Here is a 25,268-nt window from a genome sequence, read left to right as displayed (position 1 = left end):
CTTTCAATTCCGCCAACAAAACCCATTTACCGTGCCTGTCTCCTCCGCTTTCCATCAAGCCCTCCGGATTCCCCTTTGGTGGAATAAGCGAATTTACTGTAACACCCGCCTTTGTATGAGAACAGCTAAAATGACAGTCTTTCCACAAGCATCCTATTTCCCTTCGCGGCGGGAGTTAAACGCTTTCTGGAGTGAAGGGCTCCGATCTTTTGAAATGCATGAAAACTACCCAGGGGGGTCAATTTCTCTGGCACCGCTGCCGGGAAGGACAATTCCTATTTACTCTTCGCTCCGCAGCAAGTTGAGCAATTTCCTAAAGTGAGGAATTTTTGGAGGGGGGCAGGTTTTGGCAAATGCAGCCACAAGAATCAGAGCGTGTCGCCTTTTTGGGACCCCAGAAGACCTGAACGAATTGACAAATGTCAAATTCACTCAGCCTCCGCGAGGTGACATGATAGGCACCTTCAAATATAGGAACAAGGGCTGCCCCAGCTGGGGAGGGTGGAGAACGCTTGTTTTCTGCTGCTCTAGAGGGGGGGACGACCCCAAGCCAGTGGATCCAAGTGACAAGAAAGGGGATTTCGACTCAACATCAGGAAGAACTTTCTGAGAGTAAGAGTTGTTTCACAGTGGATCAGACTCTCTAGGAAAGTGGACTCTCCTTCCTTGGAGGTTTTTAAGCAGAGGTTGGATGGTCATCTATCAGGGATGCCCATCTTATTTTCCTCTCGCAACCCCCCCCCCAACTCTATAAATAATAAATTTATTATTTCTACCCTACCCATCTGGCTGGATTTCCCCAGCCACTCTGGGTGGTTCCCAACAGAGTATTAAAAACATGATAGAACATCAAATATTAAAAACTTCCCTGTGCAGGGCAGCCTTCAGGTGTCTTCTAAAAGTCAGATAGCTGTTTACAGTGGTACCTCTAGTTAAGCACTTAATTTGTCCTGGAGGTCTGTTCTTAAACTGAATGTTCCTATCCTGAGGTGCCACTTTAGCTAATGGAGCCTTCCACTGCCACCGCCGCGCGATTTCTGTTCTCATCCTGAAGCAAAGTTCTTAACCCGAGGTACTATTTATGGGTTAGCAGAGTCTGTTACCTGAAGCGTCTCTAATCTGAAGTACCACTGTACTTCCTTGACATCTGGTGGGAGGGCGTTCCACAGGGCAGGTGCCACCACCGAGAAGGCCCTCTGCCTGGTTCCCTGTAACCTCATTTCTCGCAGTGAGGGAACCGCCAGAAGGCCCTCAGCACCGGATATCAGTGCCCGGGTAGAACGATGGAGGTGGAGATGCTCCTTCAGGTATAGTAGACCGAGGCCATTTAGGGCTTTCAAGGTCAGCACCAACACTTTGAATTGTGCTCGGAAACGTACTGGGAGCCAATGTAGGTCTTTCAGGGCTGGTGTTATATGGTCTCTGCGGCCGCTCCCAGTCACCAGTCTAGCTGCCGCATTCTGGATTAGTTGCAGATTCCGGCTCACCTTCAAAGGTAGCCCCACATAGAGCGCATTGCAGTAGTCCAAGCTGGAGACTACTCTGGATCTCCTATCAGTTATCTTGATGCCCTCTATGAAAAAAGATTGCAGCCTTTGGAGAAAAGGCATGTAAGGGACAACATGACAGAAGTTTCTAAATTTGTGCATGACATGAAAAGGAATGGATACAGAAGTTGTCCTGTTTATCTCCTGACACTAGAATTCATGTACAGTGGTACCTCTGGTTACATACTTAATTCCGTTCTTAACCTGAAACTGTTCTTAACCTGAAGCACCGCTTTAGCTAATGGGGCCTCCCGCTGCTGCCACGCCACCAGAGCACAATTTCTGTTCTCATCCTGAAGCAAAGTTCCTCACCCGAGGTATTATTTCTGGGTTAGCAGTGTCTGTAACCTGAAGCGTCTGTAACCCGAGGTACATGCAATGAAGCTGAATGCTGGAAGATTCATGGCACATTAATGCAGGTCCTTCTTTACACAGCCAATGATCTATGGAACTCGCTCCCACAGGAGGCAGCCACAGCCACCAGCTAGCATGGCTTTAATGGAGGACACCCATGGAAGAAGGGAAGGCTATGATGGATACCAGCCATGATGGCTATCATCTCTGCCCTCCACAGCTGGAGGCAGAAGGGCTTCCAAATACCAGTTAATGGATGGTGCAGGAGGGAGAGCTCTTGTGGATGAATCCTGTTTACAGGCATCTGGTTGGCCACCATGAGAACAGGATGGGCCAAGGGCCTGATCCAGCAGCCTCTCATGAGAGCCAGAAGGGAGGGAGCCTCCGCAGGCTCCATGCTCTTGTGGTGTAAACCGAGAATCCACAGAGCGTCCAACACGACCGCTGCCTTGCTGCCAAGTCCAGTTGCAGGCGTTTGGCGCTCTCAGCCTCCCTGTCATTAAGCATCAGGCCCAGGGCGCGAGCAGCCGTCTGGCCGGAGCTCCTGGAAGCACACAACCCCCCCCCTTGCCCATTACCTCAAATCGCTCCCTTCTTTAGATGGGCTCCTTACAGAGCAGTTACGTGGCAGAAAAGTCTCTCACCAAGTTGGGTGACTGACAGCGCAGAGTTGTTGGAAACAATTTTGCTGCGGTTTGTTCCAGGGGAAGGAGAAAAAAAAGCAAAGCCTTTTGCACTGACTCCACTTGTCAAGTTTTATTGGAGAAGCACACTAAGTACGGCGCTTTTCGCACCCGCTGGCAACCTCTGCTTCCTTCCTTGTCATTCCAGGGGAGACGGAGCCAGGTTTCCCTGTTGACATCCCTGTTAGGAAGTTGGCTCCGGCCCCTTTCTCCTCTCCAGACCCCAGAGCTGCTGCTGCTGCTGCTCCCCTTTGCAGCCTCCTCCCTCCTATTCTTCCCCACAGCCTGTGAGGTAGGTTGAGCTGGGAGGCCATGACTGGACCAAGGTGACATCCAGGGAGCTTCACAACTGAGCTGGAATTTGAACCCATGCCCCCTAGGTCCTCGTCTGACACTCTAACCACTACACCAAACTGCCCGTTACGTAATGTGTGTGTGTGTGTGACCACCAGCCTAGATGGCTTTAAAAGAGGATTGGACAAATCCATTGAGGTGGCTGTCAATGACTACTAGCCACAATGGCTCGGCTCTGCCTCCACAATTGGAGGCAACAATGCTGTTGCTGAAGACCATTAGAAGGGAGAGGGCTCTTGCACTCAAATCCTGCTTGGGAGTTTCCCACAGGTCAGCCACTGTGAGAACAAGATGCTGGGCTAGATTAGCTATTGGCCTAATCTAGCAGGCCAGTCAATAAATAACACAGTTCACAGCTGGAGTCAACTCCTCCTTAGCAAAACACGATCTTCACAGACTTGGCCAATTTTCAGGCCCAGACTAAATGTCCCCACCTCCCTACAGCTGTCTGTGTCTCCTCCTCTCCAGGGTTTCTTGCAAGCAATCAGAGACGATGCCCACGTGCAGCCTGTCTTTGCTCCTCCCGTGTCATCCCTCTCCTGGTTCTGTGAGTCAGGGCAGAGGGAGTTTGCCGCACCAGGAACGGGAAACACCCATGCCTCTTCACTAACCTGATTCATCTCTGCCTTTTGGCCCCTGTCCTCTCCTGCTTCTGCCTCTGATTCTAGACTGCTCTCTGCCACAGACTCTCCCCGCTCACGAAGCCCTGTTGCCTCTTTGGCTACTGATACCTCTTCCCAATCAAATCAAATCAAATACCTTTATTGGCTGATGCCAGTATAAAACATTTCAGATCACTGGAATAATTAAAAGGACAAGGGTGAAGCTGTCAAAGGTCATAAGGTCACACTGTGATCGTGTGCACTTACCGTATTTTTCGCTCCATAAGGCGCACCTGACCATAAGGTGCACCTAGTTTTTAGAGGGGGAATTCAAGAAAAAAAAATTATTTAAAGGGAGCGCTGAGCAGAGCCTGTATGCATCCCAGGCTATGCTCAGCGCTGCCTTTAAAGAGCCGCGGTGTGTGTGTGTGGCTCTTTGGGACTCTGCTCGAGGAGCCATCAGTGATGGGCTGCCCTTCTCCCTCCTTGGGGAAAAGCCCCCAAGAGCCACACACACACTCCGTGCGGCTCTTGGGGGCTTTTGCGGGAGGTGGAGGAAGTGAGAGAGCCTTGCTCTGTCACTTCTCCCACCTCCCGCAAGAACCAGGGATAGTCACGTGAAGCCTTCGCAGGGCAGCAGGATGAAGGCTCCCCGCTACCCTGCAGAGGCTTCGCGGGCTACCCCAGAGCTGCTCAGGAGCTTGGCAGGGCTGGCGGGGGAAGCCCGCCCCCCCAGCCCCCAAAAGCAGCTCAGGGAGCGCAGCCTGTCCACTTCTCCCAGAGCCTGTCGGGGCTGGCGGGGGAAGCTCGGGTGTGTCCCCCCCCCCCAGCTCCAGGGACCACACATTCGCTCCATAAGACGCAGAGACATTTCCCCTTAGTTTTTAAAAGGAAAAAAGTGCATCTTATGGAGTGAAAAACACAGTAGATATTCTGCTTTGCCCTGTCTGTTCCCCAAAAGGATGGTTCGTTGGGCTAAAAAGGATGGTTCGTTGTGGCTAAAAAGGAAGCTACTAAAGCAGTGATATCTTTGTCCCAATCTGCCAGGAGAAACCTCACTTGACTTCTTCTCGGAGTTATAGGTCCAACATTTTGAAGAGCATCAGTTGGCGAGGTCTACTGTGTAGAGAGCAATCTAAGAGAACGTGGTCCATTGAATCAGGTACTTCTTGGCTGCAGGCACACAAACGGGCTTGATATGGGCTGAGAATCTGCCTTTGGTCACTGCAGAGGGGAAGGCATTTAATCTTGTGAGCATAAAGGCTCTTCAATGGGAAGGGAGTAATGGATCCTTTAGATATTTGGCACAGGTTCTGTAAAATGGTAAAAGGACCCCTGACCATTAGGTCCAGTCATGGCTGACTCTGGGGTTGCGGCACTCATCTCGCTTTGTTGGCTGAGGGAGCCGGCGTACAGCTTCCGGATCATGTGGCCAGCATGACTAAGCCGCTTCTGGCGAACCAGAGCAGCACACGGAAACGGCGTTTACCTTCCCGCCGGAGCGGTACCTATTTATCTACTTGCACTTTGATGTGCTTTTGAACTGCTAGGTTGGCAGGAGCAGGGATCGAGCAACGGGAGCTCACCCCGTCGCAGGGATTCGAACCGCCAACCTTCTGATCGGCAAGTCCTAGGCTCTGTGGTTTAACCCACAGCGCCACCCGCGTCCCTCTACAGGTTCCGTAAGGTGTTGTAATACCTAAGGCCTCCGGAGAACAGGATCTCGGAGTATGAGGTAACAAGCGCTGCCTTTCGCGGTCATAAAGCTGCTGCTTGATTATTTGGAATACGTAAGTTTCATCACATGCTGCAAGGCTTTCGAGAGCAATGCCCAAACTACAGATTTTATCTCTGTACCATCTAGATTCTACCCTGTCTTCTCACACTAGCAATTCATTGTCACCACGTCCTGGGCTCTGAGCCTTCTCCCCTTGGCGGTTCCCCAGGTGGTTCGCCTTGCCATTCCTCTGGGCCCAGCCAGCGGTGGAGGAAGGCTCTCAGGCCCATAGGGGTGGGGCAAACCACCCATAGGAGCAGGGCGCACGCTGCCCATAGAGAGGGAACAGGACACGCAGCATCCCGTGGCATCCTTATGGGCGCTGCGGTGAACCCTGTCCCTATGGGTGCCACAGCACGCCACATCCCTATGGATGCCGTACGCCCATAGGGACGGGCGCGCAGTGGGGCCTCAGCCACCCTACAGCTGGGGGGAAGCAGCGGGTGGACAGCGTGGAGCCTGCAGGCACCGAGACGCATGGCTTGTGCATGCTGCAGGCCCCACGGTGACGAGTGCCGCCCGCCATTTTGCCCCCTCCATCAGGGTGACATCCGGGGTGGGCCGCGCCCCCACGCCCCCCTTCGTACGTCCCTGAGCCCAACAAGCCCACGACACACTTTCCACGTTCTTAAGCTCCGCTGACCCAGGAAGGAAGAGCGTTTGAGCAAACTGAGCCACACTTTCCCAACTTTGCTCAGACTGAACGTGTGAGGCCGTCCTCATCTGTCCTTTCCCTAATCATCTTGTTTGCTAGACTGTAAGCCTGCAGAGCAAGAGTTCGTCCTCCGTAACTCAATTAAGCTGATCTATATGGTAATGAATATTTATCGCTTCGATCCGGCCAAAGCCAGACTGCAGTCCTTTCTACTACACTTAAAACTTTTACCAGGGGAAACCCACATCGAACTCAGATTTACGGAGAACCGGGTTGGCGCGGGTCTACTCAGAAGCAAATCAATAGGACTTGCTCAAGTCTGTTTAGCACTCCAGCTCAGCTCTCATTGCTTTCAGGGATATGCGAGTTGTTTTATTAGTTCCAGGGGGACTGGAGCAGTATACGTACTTAATTCTAAAGGAAAAATATATAGCCGAGAAGCATAGCAATAATCAAAGGCATGGTGCTGTGAAAAGAAAAACACTGAAGAACTGAAACTCCAACCCAGCAGAAGACTGCAGAACGTCAGAGGGTGTTTGTGTGAGGTTTCTGCCTGATCGCTACCTGTCCTTGACCTTTCTCAGCATTTATGCCCCACACCCAGAAGCAAGAGGGATTACTGTTTTATTTACGGATCGTTTCCTACGAAGCATCTCAAAGTAATTTCACAATACAATAAAAACAAACATAAAACTGTTGCATACACAGAAACAGTAAAAAATAAATAAAATGACAATATATGGAAAGCAAGCTGGGGTGAACATCTCTGCTCGGAAGGCTTGTGGAAAGACGAAAGTCTTCGACTTAATCTCTGGGATAGCTCAGTCGGTAGAGCATGAGACTCCATCTCAGGGCTATGGGTTAGAGCCCCACGTGGGGCAAAGGAATCCTGCAATGCAGGGAGTTGGACTTGGTGAAGATCATGGTGCCTCTTCCAATGCTACGTTCTATGACGGGCACCAACAGGGAGTCGAAGTCAAGGCAGGGAGTTCCAAAGGTTAACGCCAAAGGCCCACTTCTGTTGAAGGGCCTCCTGATAAGATTGTGTCTGCAGGGCCTAGGGATGGGTTGGGTAGATAAAGGAACGTGACTCTCTTTTAGGTGGGGAGAATAAGATGAACATGTTTCTTTGCCATCCCAACCCTGTCCCGTAGTGGCCATGAAGGCTACCCAAGGTGGCCATGTGTCCTACTTGGCAAAGGACAGTCCTCTGTTCGAAGGGCTGCTGGGTCCACTGGGTTTCGCCCAGAGTGGCTGGGGAAACCCAGCCAGATGGGCAGGGTGTGTGTGTGTGTGTGTGTGTGTGTGTGAATAAATAAATAAATAAATAAATAAATAAATAAAATCATTATTTAAAGGAACACTGAGAAGAAAACAAGAGCCTGCAAGTGACTCTGGCCATTGGCTCATCTGTCACCTGAGAAGGGGTATGAGAGCCATTTTCAAATACAGTGGTACCTCAGGTTACAGACGCTTCAGGTTACAGACGCTTCAGGTTACAGACTCCGCTAACCCAGAAGTAGTACCTCTGGTTAAGAACTTTGCTCCAGGATGAGAACAGAAATCGCGCAGCGGCAGCAGCGGGAGGCCCCATTAGCTAAAGTGGTGCTTCAGGTTAAGAACAGCTTCAGGTTAAGAACGAATTCAGTTCTTAACCCGAGGTACCATCGGAAAGCCTGGAAGATGGAGCTAGCTTGTTTTCTGCTGCCCTGGAGAGGAGGACCCAAAACAATGAATTCCAGTGGCAAGAAAGGAGATTCTAAGTAAGAATCAGGAAGAACTTTCTGGCGACAAGAGCCAATCAACAGTGGAACAGACTCCCTCAGAAGGTGGTAGACTCTCTTTCGCTCGAGGTTTCGAAGGAGGTTAGATGGTCACCTGTCGGGGATTCTTCAGCTAGGATTCCTGTACAGTGGACACTCGGGTTGCGAACGTGATCAATGCGGGAGGCACGTTTGCAACCCACAGCGCCGCATCTGCACATGTGCTGTCCACAATTTGGTGCTTCTGCGCATGTGCAAAGCGCTATTTAGCATTTCTGTGCATGTGCGAGCACAGAAACCCGGAAGTAAGCTGTTCCGGTACTTCCGGGTTCGGGATGGCGTGCAACCCGAAAACGCACAACCTGTAGCGTCTGTAACCCAAGGTATGACTGTATTTCAGGGGGCTAGACTGGATGACCCTTGGAACCCCTTGGAACTTTTTAATTCCGCGAAATATACAAGGCTGCAGGCTGCTGTGGAAGCAAGTCCTCCTCCTCCTGCTCCTCAGCAGGTCACCCCTGTGTTTACGAAGACGCAGGAAAAGCCCAGCCTGGCCTTGGCAACAGGACAGCCTCGCCAGCTAAATGGGGCCTAATGGGAGCCTCCCCACTCCTGGCCATTGACTCTCTCCTCATCCTCCCGCTCGTGATTTATTTATACCGCGGCCGTCTCTGCAAGATCCAGGTCCATTAGAGAAATTAAAATGAACAATTGCCAGCAACCAGCCCACCCTCCCGAAAACACTCAGGAGATAAATGCCCTCTGGCAACCGTCCCAGAGGCCGGCAGAGTCGAAAGAGCACAGGAGACAAGCTGCCAGCCTTGCAGAGAGAGAGAGAGAGCCTTAAAAGCCAACGCATTCCCCAGCTGAGAAGCTTCCATCAAGGGTCCCTCCGGATCAGGCCCCAGCAAACGCAGCCACAAGAATCCTGCTTTTATTTGCCACCCCCTTTTAAACTTTCAAGACACCAGTTCAGATGGGTTTTTAAAGGAAAAAACAAAAGTATAAAAGCTCGCATCCATGGAAGACTGCCCAGGGCTATTCCCCATGTATCTGCGTCTTGTCAAAATGGATCATCAGCTTTAGGAAACAGCTGCATTATTCCAAGAGGGATATTACGTTGTCGTCCCCTAGCTGGATTTCTGTGGTGCTTGGCCAGGAGGTGCCATGAGCTCGAGAAATTTTACCCGGGTTGCAAACTGTGCACAGGTGCCACAATTCATCCCTACGTCTCCTAAAGGGGCACCTCCGAATTATCTGCAGCATCACACAGGATGGCTAGGTGGTGCAGTGGTTAGAGAGCCAGACTAAGACCTGGGAGAGCCCAGGGTACAGACCTCTGCTCATCCATGAGACTCGCTGGGTGACCTTGAGGCCTCCCACAGCATCTCAGACTCTGCAGGGTTGCTGTGGGGATTAAATGAAGAGAACCCTGTATGCCCTTGGGGGGAAAGTGGGGTACAATAAATATTCGAAACCTGCAGGACCAGAGATTTACAGAAATGTATGAATTATCTGAAGAGCAATTGTAATCAACAAATTACGCTAGCAGGACTACAAGAAGTTTTGTAAGGAGGAATATATGAAATATTGCAAAGAAGAGAGATATTAGTTATGAGACTTAAATGTAATAGTGAAAATAAGAAATGTAAATTAAGTAAACAGATTGGAAAATTTTCAGATGTGTCAAAAAATTGTGTAAGATGTAAAAGTATGTTTAAATATTGTTGAAAATGGTATGTTGAAAAACTAATAAAAAATTATAAAGAAAAAGAGAAAGATAATGATAATTTACTAAGAAGGATAATTAAAAAACAGCAACACAAATGCAATAAATAAATGAAATATTCTTCCTTGTGCAGTGCAGCCCTGTGAGGTCCTGACACAGGAAGCTGACTTACTTACAGTATTTTTTGCACCATAACACTCACTTTTTTCCTCCTAGAAAGTAAGGGGAAATGTCTGTGCGTGTTATGGAGCGAATGCCTGCGGGTGGCGGGGGGGATCTGCTGCAGTCGTGAGCAGAGGATCCATGGTTCCCCTTCCTTCCCTCTTCCATGGTTACAAAGCATGGATCCACATGGATCCTCAGGATTTTTGCATTGGGCTACTCACTGTCAGATCACATGTCTGTGGCCACAGCATGAACCACAAAAATCATATATCCACTATTTCGTTTAGAATTTTTTTTTCTTGTTTCCTCCTCTAAAAACTATGTGCGTGTTATGGTCTGGTATGTGTTATAGAGAGAAAAATACGGTATTTATTGTGATTATGTTCCACCTTTTCCTCCAAGGGGTCATGCATGGTTTTCCCTCCTCCCCAGTTTTAATCCCCACCACAATCCTGTGAGGTAGTCTCGTGGCTCTCGAGGTGTTTTAGACAGGAGCTTTTCCCTGCAGAACCTTTGGCGTTCTGCGTGCAAAACAGATCCACAGCCCTTCTTCCCCAGAGCAAACACTGAGGTGCCAACAGCCGGACGATTTATTTCCTCATTCATTTCAGGCATTTTCAGCTGCCTTTCGAAACATCTTAACTTTAAACAAACGTAAGATTCCAATTATACGTTGTTGATGTTTTAAATGAAATCACAATAAACACAGCCAATTCAAATATGCCCAATACACTAAAACACAACATACACCAGAGCAGCAGCAGCTTTTTACAATGGAACCTTTCCATTAAAAGTTAAGGGAAACAGATGAGAGTTGAAAACAAAAACCTGTCCCTCAAAACCTGGACTACAGGAGCCCGTCATTCCTTTCTCCGAAGAAAATGTCATTGTGTAGGAGAGACAGCACTGAAGATGCCCTCTATCTTAGGACCACCAGCTCTTCAAGACAGGCACACAAGCTGCTCCCTGCTGATCTTAAAACATGGGTGTAAGCCAGCGTTTTCAACCTTTTGGAGTCCGTAGCTCCCTTAACCAACCACTTCCTTTTTGCGGCTCCCTGGCAGAAGCCACTTACCCTGGGGTTCCATTACAGGACACACGAGACTGGGGATTACCCCATGTCTCAAGCCCTCTGTTACAGTCTATAACCCGCGTGTCTGAAATAGTACAGGAGAACAATGCTGAAGCCATTTTGACTCTCCCAAATTGACCTCAAAGGAGGAAGGAAATGGGGAAAGCTTTCCAATTGTCTTTGACTGTAGGGGCTTACACCTCCCTGTAAATACACTGGCATGTATCTGTTCAGCTGAGCACACTATCAATATGCATAAGAAATTCAGGAACTAAGTATTTACTATCTCAAAGGAATGGCCAGAAAAGGCAATGACAAACCTAGAAAGCATCTTAAAAAGCAGAGACATCACCTTGCCCACAAAGGTCTGTATAGTTAAAGCTATGGTTTTCCCAGTAGTGATACATGGAAGTGAGAGGTGGACCATAAAGAAGGCTGATCGCTGAAGAATTGATGCTTTTGAATTCTGGTGCTGGAGGAGACTCTTGAGGCTCCAAGACTTTGGCCACCTCATGAGAAGAGAAGGCTCCCTGGAAAAGACCCTGATGTTGGGAAAGATGGAGGGCACAAGGAGAAGGGGACGACAGAGGACGAGATGGTTGGACAGTGTTCTCGAAGCTACAAACATGAGTCTGACCAAACTGTGGGAAGCAGTGGAAGACAGGAGGGCCTGGCGTGCTCTGGTCCAGGGGGTCATGAAGAGTCGGACACAACTAAACAACAACACCAACAACCCAGAAAAGGCAATCAGATAAGGTATTATCAGGTATCTTGGCAGACAGGAGAGAAGCAACACAAATTTCTGCTGGGGACCACCTCCTTCTGTGATGTATGTATGATGTTTTGGAGGGTGGTCTTGAGCTACAGGGTTGACAATTTCAAAAGTCGATATAGTAGCTTGGACACCAATGTTCTGGGTTCCTTTACTCCCTCCCTGCGTGGGGTGAGCGGGGGACTCTGTTGCAACAGTTTAATAAAGACCAGGCTTACTAGCTGCTTTGCTTCTCGATATTCTCTGGCTGGCCTCTGTTATTTTCTCCTGCCAATAGGGAACCTGCATAAGGACTCTACACGGGCTCTTGGATACCAATAATGGAAAAGCAGCAGTTATTTCTTATAACAGTGTAAAACTAAGGAACTGTTCCTTACTGAAGCTGGAGAGGATTTTTGGTTTTTTAGTTTCCCCAACTTTCCCCCACTGTTTTATTTCAGGAAGATAATGGGCTGCAACTTAAAAGCTGCTGGCTCCCCTGAAGTTCCTGAGAGAGAGAGATAATAATAAAGTAAAAATAATAATAGTAGTAATTTATTTATACCCCGCCCATCAGGATGCACGTTCACAACCCGCAGCATCCTCAACCCGCAACGGCATGTCTGTGCACCCGCAGGTTGCAATTTAGCGCTTCTGCGCATGAGCAAAGCACAGTTTAGTGCTTCTGCGCATGTGCCGAAACCCGGAAGTAACCCGTTCCAGTATTTCCAGGTTTCGGCATGCCTATATTCCAAAAACGCGCAGCCTAAAGCATCTGTAACCTGGAGTATAACTGTATAAATAAAGGACCTGCTCATGTGATGCCGATACAAAAACCCTGCACAAACACTAAGCAACAAAACGAAAGTTCATTATTCCCCCAATCTCCCTCCCTCCCTTCTCTCTCCCCCCCCCAATATTTATGACCAGAGTGTCTCATACAAAATGTAAACAAACTACAAATTGAAATTGGAGGTGCCCTTTGCGCTTTTCCTTATTTGTTTGTTTTGTAACACACACACAAAACATTAATACAAACTAATTTTGAAAGCAGCAGTAGCATTGCTGCCTCAAACTGTGGGGGCAAAGCACAGCCACCCTAGCAAGTAGTCACTGGTGGAGGCCTCTCCTCCTGTAAGAATTTGTATAATCCTCTTTGAAAGCAGCTTAGGTTAGTGTCCTGCCCATCGCAGCCTCCTGTGGCAGGGAGTTCCATAGTTCAACTATGCACCGTGTGAAAATTGAATCATTCCCAAGCCTATCAGTTTGAAGGATGGAAGTCCCAAATTGCGTCATTTTCTATCAAATGAAAATTGAAGGATGCAAAGCTGCCCGCCAATATTTTCAGTTATATTTTCTAGAATGGGACCAGATTTTGAACCTTCATAGACACACACACTCCGGTCTCCTCCCTCTCCCATTCCAAGCCTACACAGACACATCTTTCTAGTTAACGCCCTGCATTCCTTTCCAAAATCCTAAACCGAACTTCAAACATTTTTGGAACAGTTTTTCTTTCTGATTTAAATTGAAAAGCTCCACTTCAGATAAAAGACTTTCCACCTTATTTCCCTGTAACTCTTTGACACTTAATCAAATTAAGAGAGATTTCCCCGAAAGGGAAGCATCAATTTGAATTATGGGCAAGGGAGAAGGCAGGGAAAGTTTTGATTTGATAGGCGATGCAAAATTACGATTCGTCCCTTCTCCACTTCGGGGAAGGTCAACCTTCTGTTTGCCCTCGCGGGAAGGAACAGAAAATGTCAGGAGACTCCCCCATTGCACGGCGCGTCCCCTTTTCTGCCTCCCAGGACAGAAGTTGCATGACAGAAATCTTCCCAATCAAACCATGCTCTCTGCGGCAGCATGAGTATCTCAAGTAGATGTGGGACAGACAGGGGGAGAAAAGCAAGACTGGGGACCATTATCTTGCCCAGAGATTCTCTGCACCTTACGCTACGCTACGATAATCTTTATTGTCATTGTCCCATACAGAACAACGAAATTGAAAAAATCTACATCAGACATTCAAAAATGAGCAAGGCTGCTAGCCCAGTTTGGTTAGCCCCTAAAAACTCTGAAACCCCATAGTTGAATACAATATACTCACATAAAGACTACCTTAAAGGTAAAGGGACCCCTGACTGTTAGGTCCAGTCGTGACCGACTCTTTCCTTCAGAATGGAGAGGTTTGATCTTCTTGCAGTCCATGGGACTCTCAAGAGTCTCCTCCAGCACCAGAATTCAAAAGCATCCATTCTTTGGCCATCAGCCTTCTTGATGGTCCAGCTCTCACTTCCATACATCACTACAGGTTGCCTCTATGTGTCAATAAAACCTTATATCCTAAAAACACCATAGTCTCCACTAATCTTCATCCCAAGCAAATCAAACTCTGGGTAAGCGCTGGAACGCTTGGAATCTGTCCCCGCTCAAGAGACTTGGGGTGGCACGAAACAGCTGACTATAAAGGGTCGCTCAGAGATGTTCACCCTCCCATCAGCTCACAATATCCAATTTCACCATCCAACCAGTGGAACGCAGAGGGTGCAAATTGTGGCACTTGGCAAGGAAACCTCAGGTGCTGCTTGGCGTGTGACAAGCTCACTTTCTCACTCTCCAGACAGACGGTGCCTTGAGACTGGGGGTTCCTCTGAGGCTATTTCAGAGCAAGCTGGGTGTGTGTGGAATAACTTGTTCTCCTCTGTCTGCTCCCCTCCCAGGGCAGAGAAAATGCTGGGGTCTCTCTGCCCGTGCATGTCCACAGAATACCACATTTGATTCCTAGACATGAAAAGTCTGCTATTTTAGAAAGCGGCAACCCTCTGAAGTTCAGACGCCAGGATCCTAAAGGCACAGTTGCAAGACACCGAGATATGCACAACAGAGGCAGAACACAGCTTAATAATGCATAATTGAGAGTTCAAAAATTGTTGGGGTTTCTTTTCTGTTTGGTTCTTTACAGCCAGCTGGTAATCGCAACGCACAGAAACACTCAAGGTTAAGAGGCTGAAGAAGCAACATATGAAAGGGCAAGATTAGTCTCGGGAAAGCAGGATTAATTCTCAAGAAGCCAGAATTTGCAGAATTTCTGAAAAGCAGTTGTGAAAGGTGCTGTTGTGCGTCAGTCTGCTCCAGCACAATGTTGTCGAAGAAGTGTGCAGATGCACACATACACAAAGAGGTCTAGCACAACATTGCAACAAGGCAAGAATGAAGGAGAGCAAATCTGCAAAAGATTCTAAGAACAGCCCGCTGGATCAGGCCCATGGCCTCTCGGGTCCACATCCTGTTCTCCCAGTGGCCTCCCAGATGCCCCATTATGGGAGACCTGCAAGCAGGATTTGAACACAATAACAATTCTCCCCTCCTGTGGTTTCCAGCAACTGGTATTTGAAAGGTCATGCAGCACAGAGTTAAACTCCGGAACTCACTGCCACAGGAGACAGTGACCATAAAACTAGATGGCTTTAAAAAAGGATTCGACCAATGAGTGGATAAGGCTATAGAAGACTACTAGGTCAAGTCAACAACCTCAGATATGCAGATGACCCTACCTTGATGGCAGAAAGTGAGGAGGAATTAAAGAACCTTTTAATGAGGGTGAAAGAAGAGAGCGCAAAATATGGTCTGAAGCTCAACATCAAAAAAACGAAGATCATGGCCACTGGTCCCATCACCTCCTGGCAAATAGAAGGGGAAGAAATGGAGGCAGTGAGAGATTTTACTTTCTTGGGCTCCATGATCGCTGTAGATGGTGACAGCAGCCACGAAATTAAAAGACGCCTGCTTCTTGGGAGAAAAGCAATGACAAACCTAGACAGCATCTTAAAAAGCAGAGACATCACCTTGCCGACAAAGGTCCGTATAGTTCAAGCTATGGTTTTCCCAGTAGTGATGTATGGAAGTGAGAGCTGGACCATCAAAAACGCTGATGGCCGAAGAATTGATGTTTTTGAATTCTGGTGCTGGGGGAGACTCTTGAGAGTCCCATGGACTGCAAGAAGATCAAACCTCTCCATTCTGAAGGAAATCAGCCCTGAGTGCTCACTGGAAGGACAGATCCTGAAGCTGAGGCTCCAAGACTTTGGCCACCTCATGAGACGAGAAGACTCCCTGGAAAAGACCCTGATGTTGGGGAAAGTGAAGGGCACAAGGAGAAGGGGACGACAGAGGACGAGATGGTGGGACAGTGTTCTCGAAGCTACCAGCATGAGTTTGACCAAACTGCGGGAGGCAGTGGAAGACAGGAGGGCCTGGCGTGCTCTGGTCCAGGGGGTCACGAAGAGGCAGACACGACTAAATGACTAAACAACAATCTAATCTTGCCTTTCTCTTCTGAGATGCTCACCCTCAGACTGCCAGCAGCTTCCACCCACAGACCTTGCCAACAGCATGGTTTAAGTGGCATCAAGCCTATAACACCAAAAATAATCGGACCTTCCTGCTGGACCAAGGTGAGCGGCGGCGGCGGCAGCAGCAGCATCCTGCCTGCAAGGGCAGGAAGACCAGGTGGTCCCTGGAAGTCACCCAGAAGGGAACATCCGAGATACCGTTAGTATTCAATTCCCCAGTTTCTGCCTTGGAGTCTGTGAAGGTGCAGTTCTGGCAGCGATTCCTACCCAGGCAACACTCAAAACTCCATAAAAAGGAGCCCCATTGCTTGCCTACAAACCTACAATTTCACGCTTCAGAGGCTCTCCTGCTGGCATATTGTTAAGCAAACATAAGGAAGGAGGTCGAGCGTTGGACCCCTCCGCAGTCAGACTCCACAGCTTAACATTTTACAGTTTCCACTATCCACACCGCAGGAGCCATCCAAACTCCCACACACTCCATAAATTAAACTCAGACAGACCTCCCCATGCAGCCTCAGAAAAGACTGCCATCTCTCTTTCTCTCGCCATGCAAAGCGGAAGAGGGAAGCTGGGTCAAAAACCTGGCTGAGGAGAGGCAAAGATGCTCAGAATCTTTGTGGATCCCCCAGCGGTCATCCAGTCCATCCCCTTTCACTGCAGGAATCACTGCGAAAGGATCCCTGACAGGTGCCTATCCAACCTTGTTTACTTGGCACACAGTTAGACTACGGAACTCACTCCCACAGGAGAAAGTGATGATCACCAACTTGCATGGATTGTGCTGAGCTGGAATAGTAATAATAATAATTTATTATTTGTACCCTGCCCATCTGGCTGGGTTTCTCCAGCCACTCTGGGCAGCTTCCAACAAAGATTAAAAATACATTAAAATGTCACACATTAAAAACTTCCCTGAACAGGGCTGCCTTCAGATGTCTTCTAAAAGTCTGGTAGTTTTTTTCCTCTTTGACATCTGGTGGGAGGGGGTTCCACAGGGTGGGTGCCACTACCAAGAAGGCCCTATGCCTGGTTCCCTGTAACTTGGCTTCTTGCAGCAAAGGAATCACCAGAAGGCCCTTGACGCTGGACCAAGGCCGTTTAGTGCTTTAAAGGTCAACACCAACACTTTGAATTGTGCTGGGAAACGTATTGGGAGCCAATGTAGGTCTTGTAGAGGGATGGACAGAAGGAAGGAAGGACAGACTGAGTAAGGCATGCACAAATAGAAGCACCTTCTACTCATGCAGGGAACTTCCTGGATCTGTGCCCAGAAACCTTCAGATGATTACACAGCCAGGAAAAAAAGAAAAGGCTGTGAAATTTGCAACAAATCCTTTAATCCAAATACGCTACTTCTAGTCTTCACCTTTAATCCTCACCACCCAGCCATCACCCCTAAGGATGCAGACATCCTGAATCTGGAACGCCAATGGCAGGTCTACCAGCCAGCGGGTCAAATGCTGACTCAGGGAGCTTTTAAAAAAGAAAAAGAGCAACTCATCAGCCGAGTTATTGCCAGTGCGTACGTTTGCTCAACCGATCATTAATCTGTCATTTTATCCTTCTGGACTGCAGTGCTGTACTGTTTCAGATTTAAGCTGGAAAGGTGCTCTGAACACAGAAGGGGCGTGGCCTCATGACATCACAGGGAATCAGCCAATCAGCACTGTACACAGCCAGATCCTCCTCTCGCCACCTGATTTTTTTCCAGCAACTGGTATTCAGAAGCATTGCTGTCTATGACTGTAGCCCTCATGGCACCTGGTCAGCCAGCCACTGCAAAAACAGGATACTAGACCAGATGAGCCTTTGGCCTGATCCAGCGGGTTCTTCTTAATGCTATGTTCTTACAGATGCATATGATGAATTTTCACAGCATGCAAAGAGAGAGGGGCTTTCAGCAACTGAAGCAGAAGGTCTTTATAATAATAATAAATTTTTATTTATACCCCACCCTTCCCAGTTCAGAAAACCAGGCTCACTGAGGCTAACAACAAATTTAAAACACTTAATTGATGCACCAAAAAACAGCATAAAATACAACATAAAACAATAAATTCAGAATTCAAAAATCAATTTAGGGGGGAAATCCATCCAATAAACATTAGATGATCACCAGGGCTAGCTGGCTAAATTAGTTCTATTTGGGCCAGCAAGGAGATGAGGGGAGAATTAGATTACCTGAGTGGGTAATCTTCATAAAAAGGGGAGCGGGAGGTGGAGGGAAGGAAGGGGAATAAAAGATCAGGCTAAGTTCAAATTGAAAGCCAGGTAGAATAGCTCTGTCTTACAGGCCCTGTGGAAGGAGGTTAAATCCTGCAAGGCCCTTGTCTCCTGGGACAGAGCATTCCACCAGGTCAGAGCCATCACTGAGAAGGCCCTGGCGGAGGATAATCTGACTTCCTTAGGGCCCTGGACCTCTAAACTAGGATTATTCATGGATCTTAAGGTCCTCTGCAGGGCAGACCGGGAGAGGCGATCCCATAAATACAAGGACCCCAAGCCACAAAGGTCTGCAACCCAATAGTCGAGGTGGGAAGGGGGGGTGCAATTCTGACTGGAGAATGTTGGTGTTTGGGGGCCAGCAGGTCATAGCCTTATTTTTTTAAAAAAATAATAATATTAATATTTAATAAATAAATTAATTCATCTAGCATTATTCTGAGAGACACACGAGACAGATACTGCCTCCTGCAACAACTTCCATCTCTTCTACCTGCAGTCTATTTTTATAAAACCACATTTAAGCAATTCAGCAGCGAAAGGGGGGCGAGAGCACAGCGGAGCATGTGGAATCTGATTAAAAGGAGCGCTATTTTCTCAACCGCCTGGCCTGGTGCCTGCAATTAGAGAGGCTTTTGATTCCTTGCAAATTCCCCGGAGATCAAACGCACCTGATACGCGCCAGCCTCTTATGTGTTTTTCAAAACGCAAGTCAAGCCACTCCTGGCCTTTTCCGCTTGCTCCGAAGCAGAAAAGGGGTGAGATTCCTCGCACCTCCAAACCACTTTGCAAAAAACTCGGACACCTTAAGCCCAGCTCTGTGGGTCTGGGCTGAAGCCGCCATCCGTAATTGGCCTTGCAGGTGGGCAGTGCCATTTGCAAGCCAGGGCAGAATTATTCTCATTAAAAAGGCACGGCTCTCCGCTACCTAAATTGCTTTCCACCAAAGGCCTGCCAAGCCAAGGGTTGGGAAGGGAGGCGAAGGAGCAGCGAGCTAATAAGGTCTCCCAGAAACAAGACAATTAAGGACCAAGCTTCGGAGCAAGGAAGGACCAGCCCAGTTTTTTCAGAGTCAGGATGGCACAATGGGCCTATTAACCCAATGGAAAACTCCCTCCCCCTTTTTTTTAACATGGCCGAGCCAAATTCCTCACACTTCCAAGTCATTATGGACATGAACCAGCCAACACCCCATGCAGAACAACAAACAGGCTTTGATCTCTGGAACACAAGAACATCAGGAGTGTCCCGATTTTTCAGGGAGAGTCCCAGAATTACAGAAGCTGCCCTGGTTTCTGATTTATTTTTTTAATTTTATTAGGAATTTCAACATCAAAATTTATCAAAAATACATCCTCTTCCTATTTTCCCCTCCCTCATTTTTCCCTCCCCCCTCCCCCAAAAAGAAAAACTCACCCCCACCAGACTTCCCTCAGCTCCTCTGATTTCTCAACACATATTATTTTCTGCATATTATAACAACGTATGAATCCTTACATTGTTGTAATGTAAGGTTTTCCCAGTAGTGATGTATGGAAGTGAAGAGCTGGACCATAAAGAAGGCTGATCACTGAAGAATTGATGCTTTTGAATTCTGGTGCTGGAGGAGACTCTTGAGAGTCCCATGGACTGCGAGAAGATCAAACCTCTCCATTCTGAAGGAAATCAGCCCTGAGTGCTCACTGGAAGGACAGATCCTGAAGCTGAGGCTCCAATACTTTGACCACCTCATGAGAAGAGAAGACTCCCTGGAAAAGACCCTGACGTTGGGAAAGATGGAGGGCACAAGGAGAAGGAGGTGACAGAAGATGAGATGGTTGGACAGTGTTCTCGAAGCTACAAACATGAGTTTGACCAAACTGCGGGAGGCAGTGGAAGACAGGAGTGCCTGGCGTGCTCTGGTCCAGGGGGTCACAAAGAGTCAGACATGACTAAATGACTAAACAACAACACTGAATCCTTATTTTATCTATCTATATATTACCAATAAAAAAAATTGTGAATCTTTATTCAAAACCTGCCAAGGAGTCCAGTTCATTACGTTGTTTCTTTAAATACTTTGTAAAAGGTTCCCATTCTTCTTTAAAGTTGCAGTTGTCCTTCTCACATAGTTTGTGGGTCACTTTTGCCAATTCCACATAGTCCATCAGTTTCTCTTGCCACAGTTCTTTAGTCGGGATTTTCTCATTCTTCCATCCTTGTGCTATTAAGACTCTTGCAGGCGTTGTTGCATACATGAAGAAGTTTTTTAGTTTCCTTTGCAGGTCTTTTCCTACAATCCCTAACAGAAATGCTTCAGATTTGTGTTGTTTTTTTTTGCAATTTGCTGATTTGATCCCAGAATGTCCTGGTTTTTTCATTTTCCTCCCCTCCACATCTTGGAGAACAGTGCTGTGTGTAGGTGCAAAAATGGAGCCCTGAAATTAAAATTCCTGCACCAAATGAAGAAAATGGTGGTGCTGGCATGTGAAGCCCTTCCTATAATTGAAGGAAAATGTGACCAATCCACTTCAAATTCTTTCATTGCAATGCCTCAGCAGCCAGCCATTTCTCAGGAAACCCGTGTTTATTCCTTTATTGTAAATGGAGCCTTAACACTGTCTCCTCAGAAGTACGTCCCACTGTATTCAGAGTAGCTTACTCCCAGGTAACTGGGTAAAGACTGGGCAGCCTTACACTGCAATCCTAATACCCAGATATAAGTCCCACTGAGTTTAATAGGATTTACTCTCTGGTGTGTTCCTGATCATTCTCACAGTTGTTATTATTATTATTCTCCTCGCCTTTTTCCCTGACAGAGACTCAAGGCAGCTTGTTGCTAAAAAAAATATATTTCATTCCATTTATCGGTCAAAGGGGTTGTACATGATCCCTTCCCTCACACATTTTTCCCCCTTTTATAACACTCCTGCAAGGCAGGTGAAGCAGAGAGGTTGCAATTGGTTCAAGGTGACAGATGTAGATGTGCCTTTGACGTCTATGCGTGCAAGAGATCAGACATTTCCTGATGCGGAACATCATCATCATCATCATCATCATCATTTATTATTTGTTCCCCAGCCACTCTGGGCAGCTTCCAACAAAGATTAAAAATACATTAACATGTCACGCATTAAAAACTTCCCTGAACAGGGCTGCCTTCAGATGTCTTCTAAATTTCAGGTAGTTGTTTATCTCTTTGACATCTGATGGGAGTGTGTTCCACAGGGCAGGTGCCACCACCGAGAAGGCCCTCTGCCTGGTTGCCTGTAACCTCATTTCTCACAGGGAGGGAACCACCAGAAGGCCCTCGGCGCTGGATCTCAGTATCCTGATAGAACAATGGGGTTGGAGACGCTCCTTCAGGTCTACTGGGCCGAGGCCGTTTAGGGCTTTCAAGGTCAACACCAACACTTTGAATTGTGCTCAGAAACGTACTGGAAGCCAATGCAGGTCTTTCAGGACTGGTGTTATGTGGTCTCAGTGGCCGCTCCCAGTTACCAGTCTAGCTGCCACATTCTGGATTAACTGCAGTTTCCGGGTCACCTTCAAAGGTAGCCCCACATAGAGCGCATTGCAGGAGTCCAAGAGGGAGATAACCAGAGCATGCACCACTCTGGCCAGACAGTCTGCGGGCAAGGAGGGTCTCATCCTGCATACCAGATGGAGCTGATAAACAGCTGCCCTAGACACAGAATGGACCTGCGCCTCCATGGGCAGAGCACAGCCATCGCGGCTATGAAAGCACTTTCCACAAATTTGTCTAATCCCTGCCTCCAGTGGGAGGGAGTCCCACAGTCTGCACTTTGCGAAGAACTTTGTTGTCTCTGTCTTCCCGCAAGAAGATCACCCTTCTCCACACCAAAGTGCTTGGCGCTGTTTGATCACAAGAAAAAGCACAATTTTTAGCATGCATCTCAGGTTCCTTTCATCTGCTTCACCCCCCTCCTTGCAGGAACATCACAAGAAGGTCTGAAGCGCTACAAGCCTCTGCCAATTAGAGGCCTCTAACATGGCAGCAGTGGCGGAAGGTCAGGAGCGTTTGTCTCGCTTCTGAGCACCCTCCACTTCAATTGCTTTTCCTCGGCGCTGCTTTGGAGGGCAAAGAGGGCGGCCACAGAACCTCCAGTTGGCTTCCGAGGAGATAACAAGGGCACACGTGATTCTGGGCAGCAGATGCAGAACATGTTTCCGGGTCTCCTCTTGTGCCTTACATCCCAGCTGGGGCAAAGATGAACAACACACAAAACTGGAACTGGTGTGTGTGTGTGTCCTCCGACAGAAGCACCTTTTCCAATAATAAATAATAATAATAAAAATAAATTTTTATTTGTATTACGCCCTCCCTGGCCAAAGCCGGGCTCAGAGCAACTAACATCATATAAATAAGACAATATACATAATACAAGCGATCGATCAATTAAGATACATCCCACAATTAATTCCAACAAAATTTAAACTAAAACTGGACAAGTGGCAATCTTCAGGTTAAAATTGGAAGCTGTTAATACATGCCAAGACCAAATGATTCCACTGATATTATAAGGACCTATGAGCGGGCTGGGAAACCTCCTTCGTGCTTGTTGTGGTTGTTTAGTTGTTTAGTTGTGTCCGCCTCTTCGTGACCCCCTGGACCAGAGCACGCCAGGCACTCCTGTCTTCCACTGCCTCCCGCAGTTTGGTCAAACTCATGTTTGTAGCTTCGAGAACACTGTCCCACCATCTCGTCCTCTGTTGCCCCTTCTCCTTGTACCCTCCATCTTTCCCAACATCAGGGTCTTTTCCAGGGAGTCTTCTCTTCTCATGAGGTGGCCAAAGTCTTGGAGCCTCAGCTTCAGGATCTGTCCTTCCAGTGAGCACTCAGGGCTGATTTCCTTCAGAATGGATCGGTTGGATCTTCTTGCAGTCCATGGGACTCTCCAGAATCTCTTCCAGCACCAGAATTCAAAAGCATCAATTCTTTGGCGATCAGCCTTCTTGATGGTCCAGCTCTCACTTCCATACATCACTACTAGGAAATCCATAGCTTTAACAATACGGACCTTTGTCAGCAAGGTGATGTCTCTGCTTTTTCTTATACAATGAGAAAATGAGTCAGGCTGAACCCTGACCAAAGTAAATAAATTCCAAATGAGCGCCATTCCTATAGCTCTGGAAAACAGAACCTACCACAGCCCAACCAATGCCCTCAAGTTAGATCACAGTAGTGAGGACAACCAGCCAATACTGCTCATCACCTGTAACCAATAAATTTGTGGCCCTTTTTAGCCCATTAACCTTAATAATTATGTCATGTGTCATTATTTCCACTTTGGGGGGCGGGAACTCACCACGCAATTGCAGAGTTGGAAGGGGAGCCAAAGGCCATCTATTCCGGCCCCCTGCCACGCAGGAATCACAGCTCAAGGCTATCTGGGAACGTCTGCTCCACAGCCCTTTGCACCCGGATGGGTTCACAGAAAGTTCATGGATGCATGGCAACCTCACCTCTGCTCTCGGGGAAAATAGGCTGCATTGACTCCAGTTGTGCCACCTCCTCCTCTTGGCCCTGGGTACATCAGTCCCTGCCCAGCTACGCTGTCCCTGCGGAGTGGAGATTTCACAGGGTCTCTTCCAGCCGTTGGGTTACGTACCTGCATGGCTATTCCCAGGCTGCTCACGTACGAGCTCAGGCACTGCTGAATTTTAAGCTCAATGAAGCTTTTTGTTAGATCTTTTTTTTAAACACACACACACATGAAATGTTTCAGTGGAGAAAGGGGGAGACTTTGGCTACCACGGCAGAAGGAAGAAGGGACTGACCTCAGGGTTGTCCCATTAATTACTGCCTTTTGTTTATTTGCAGTTGAAGCCGAACTACTGAATAATCATGTCGAGTCTCTTTTCCCGCGTGGGCCATTACGCTCTCCGGCTAATCTCGGGGAAATTATCAGGAGGACTGGTGACCTTCCTCCGCCACAGGCTAAATAATGCAGGAGGCACCGGGAGCAGAGAAGCAAAATCCAGGGAGCCACAGAAACTTTCATCACCGGCTCAGCAGCAACCGATGTCTCTGGCCAAATTGTCCCTGCTCCATCCCTGGCAGAGAGGGGCAGCTGGGTTCAAAGATAATTTCCCAAAGGAGAAAAGGGTGCTCAGAACGCTGTTAAGAAACTCAGATAGATATATATATAAGCTGATGGCAAACGGCACCTTGAACTCAGGTAGCACAGTCTCCACAACAGAGTATCTGGTCGCCATTTTTTAATAATGAATTATTTTTATTATTTTTCATTATTATTAACTCAAATGCAGAACCGGGCTCAAACTAACAAAGTGAATTTCAGCAGGGACTAATGTAAGATTCTGCACTTTGGCAGGAAGAACCAAAATGCCCCTTCCAAACACCCCCCCAGAATATTACTTTTCTTCCTCCTGTCCAGACCCCCGTTTCCTTTTGTATTCTGTCTTTTAGGGACTGGGTATTATTCATATTTGCTGGCCTCTTCCAGCTGAAAAGTGAAATAAGAGCGGAACCTGCCTTTCTAGGGCAGTTTTTCCATGCTCGGTGTTTTATTGTGTTTTTAATATATTGTTGGGAGCCGCGCAGACTGGCAGGGGCAAGCCGGTCAGATGGGCAGCACATAAATATTAAAATTACTATTTATTAAAAATATATAGTGCCTTCATCCAAGGATCACAGGGCCGTTTGCAGCGTAAAGTTATTGGGCTTCAACTCCCAGCAGCCCAACTCAGGACGGCTAGCGGTCACGGAGGATGTTTCTAGACCAGAAATAGGATTAATAAAAATATTTAGGAAAACAATTAAGGAGCTTTAAACATATTAAGCTGTATTTAAGTTCTGGCTTTCTTGCAACGGCCCCATCCATCACCGCAAAGCTTCTGGCACAACGCCTGGTGGATGAGGCCCACTTGCAAACCCAATGTGGCAACTGGGAGGGACTGTGGTCTCCGGGATGGATCCCAACATCAGCAACAGGGAGGGCGAGGTTGGCTAGGCAGGATCCGGGCTTTTAACAGCTTCATGGCTGCAGCTTTGAACGCATCGTGCTTCTTTCCCTGATGGACTGTTTTGATCTTTTTTTAAAAAAAGCCAGAAGAGGCTTCCGGTGCAATTGCTTGGCTCACAGAACGTGATCAATTCACCACTTAACCTTCTCTCAGGACAACTCAATAGCACACATTTAAAAGTCTCTCTGGCTGGAAGGAAGAAACAGCTCCTACGGGCTTGATCGTTCTCTTCCAATTTCCATCAA

The 25,268-nt window shown here is 47.7% G+C and overlaps 1 protein-coding gene across 1 annotated transcript in view; it reads right to left on the bottom strand.

Moving 5' to 3' along the window:
- CNTFR (ciliary neurotrophic factor receptor) overlaps positions 1 to 25,268 on the bottom strand; it is a 434,396-nt gene that overhangs the window by 382,631 nt on the left and 26,497 nt on the right. The window lies entirely within an intron of this gene.

This window comes from Podarcis bocagei, assembly GCF_964188305.1.
Source record: "Podarcis bocagei genome assembly, chromosome: 11".
NCBI classification, from domain to species: domain Eukaryota; kingdom Metazoa; phylum Chordata; class Lepidosauria; order Squamata; family Lacertidae; genus Podarcis; species Podarcis bocagei.
The sequence above is the reverse complement of the archived record's forward strand: the minus strand, read 5'-3'. Positions and strand labels throughout refer to the sequence as shown.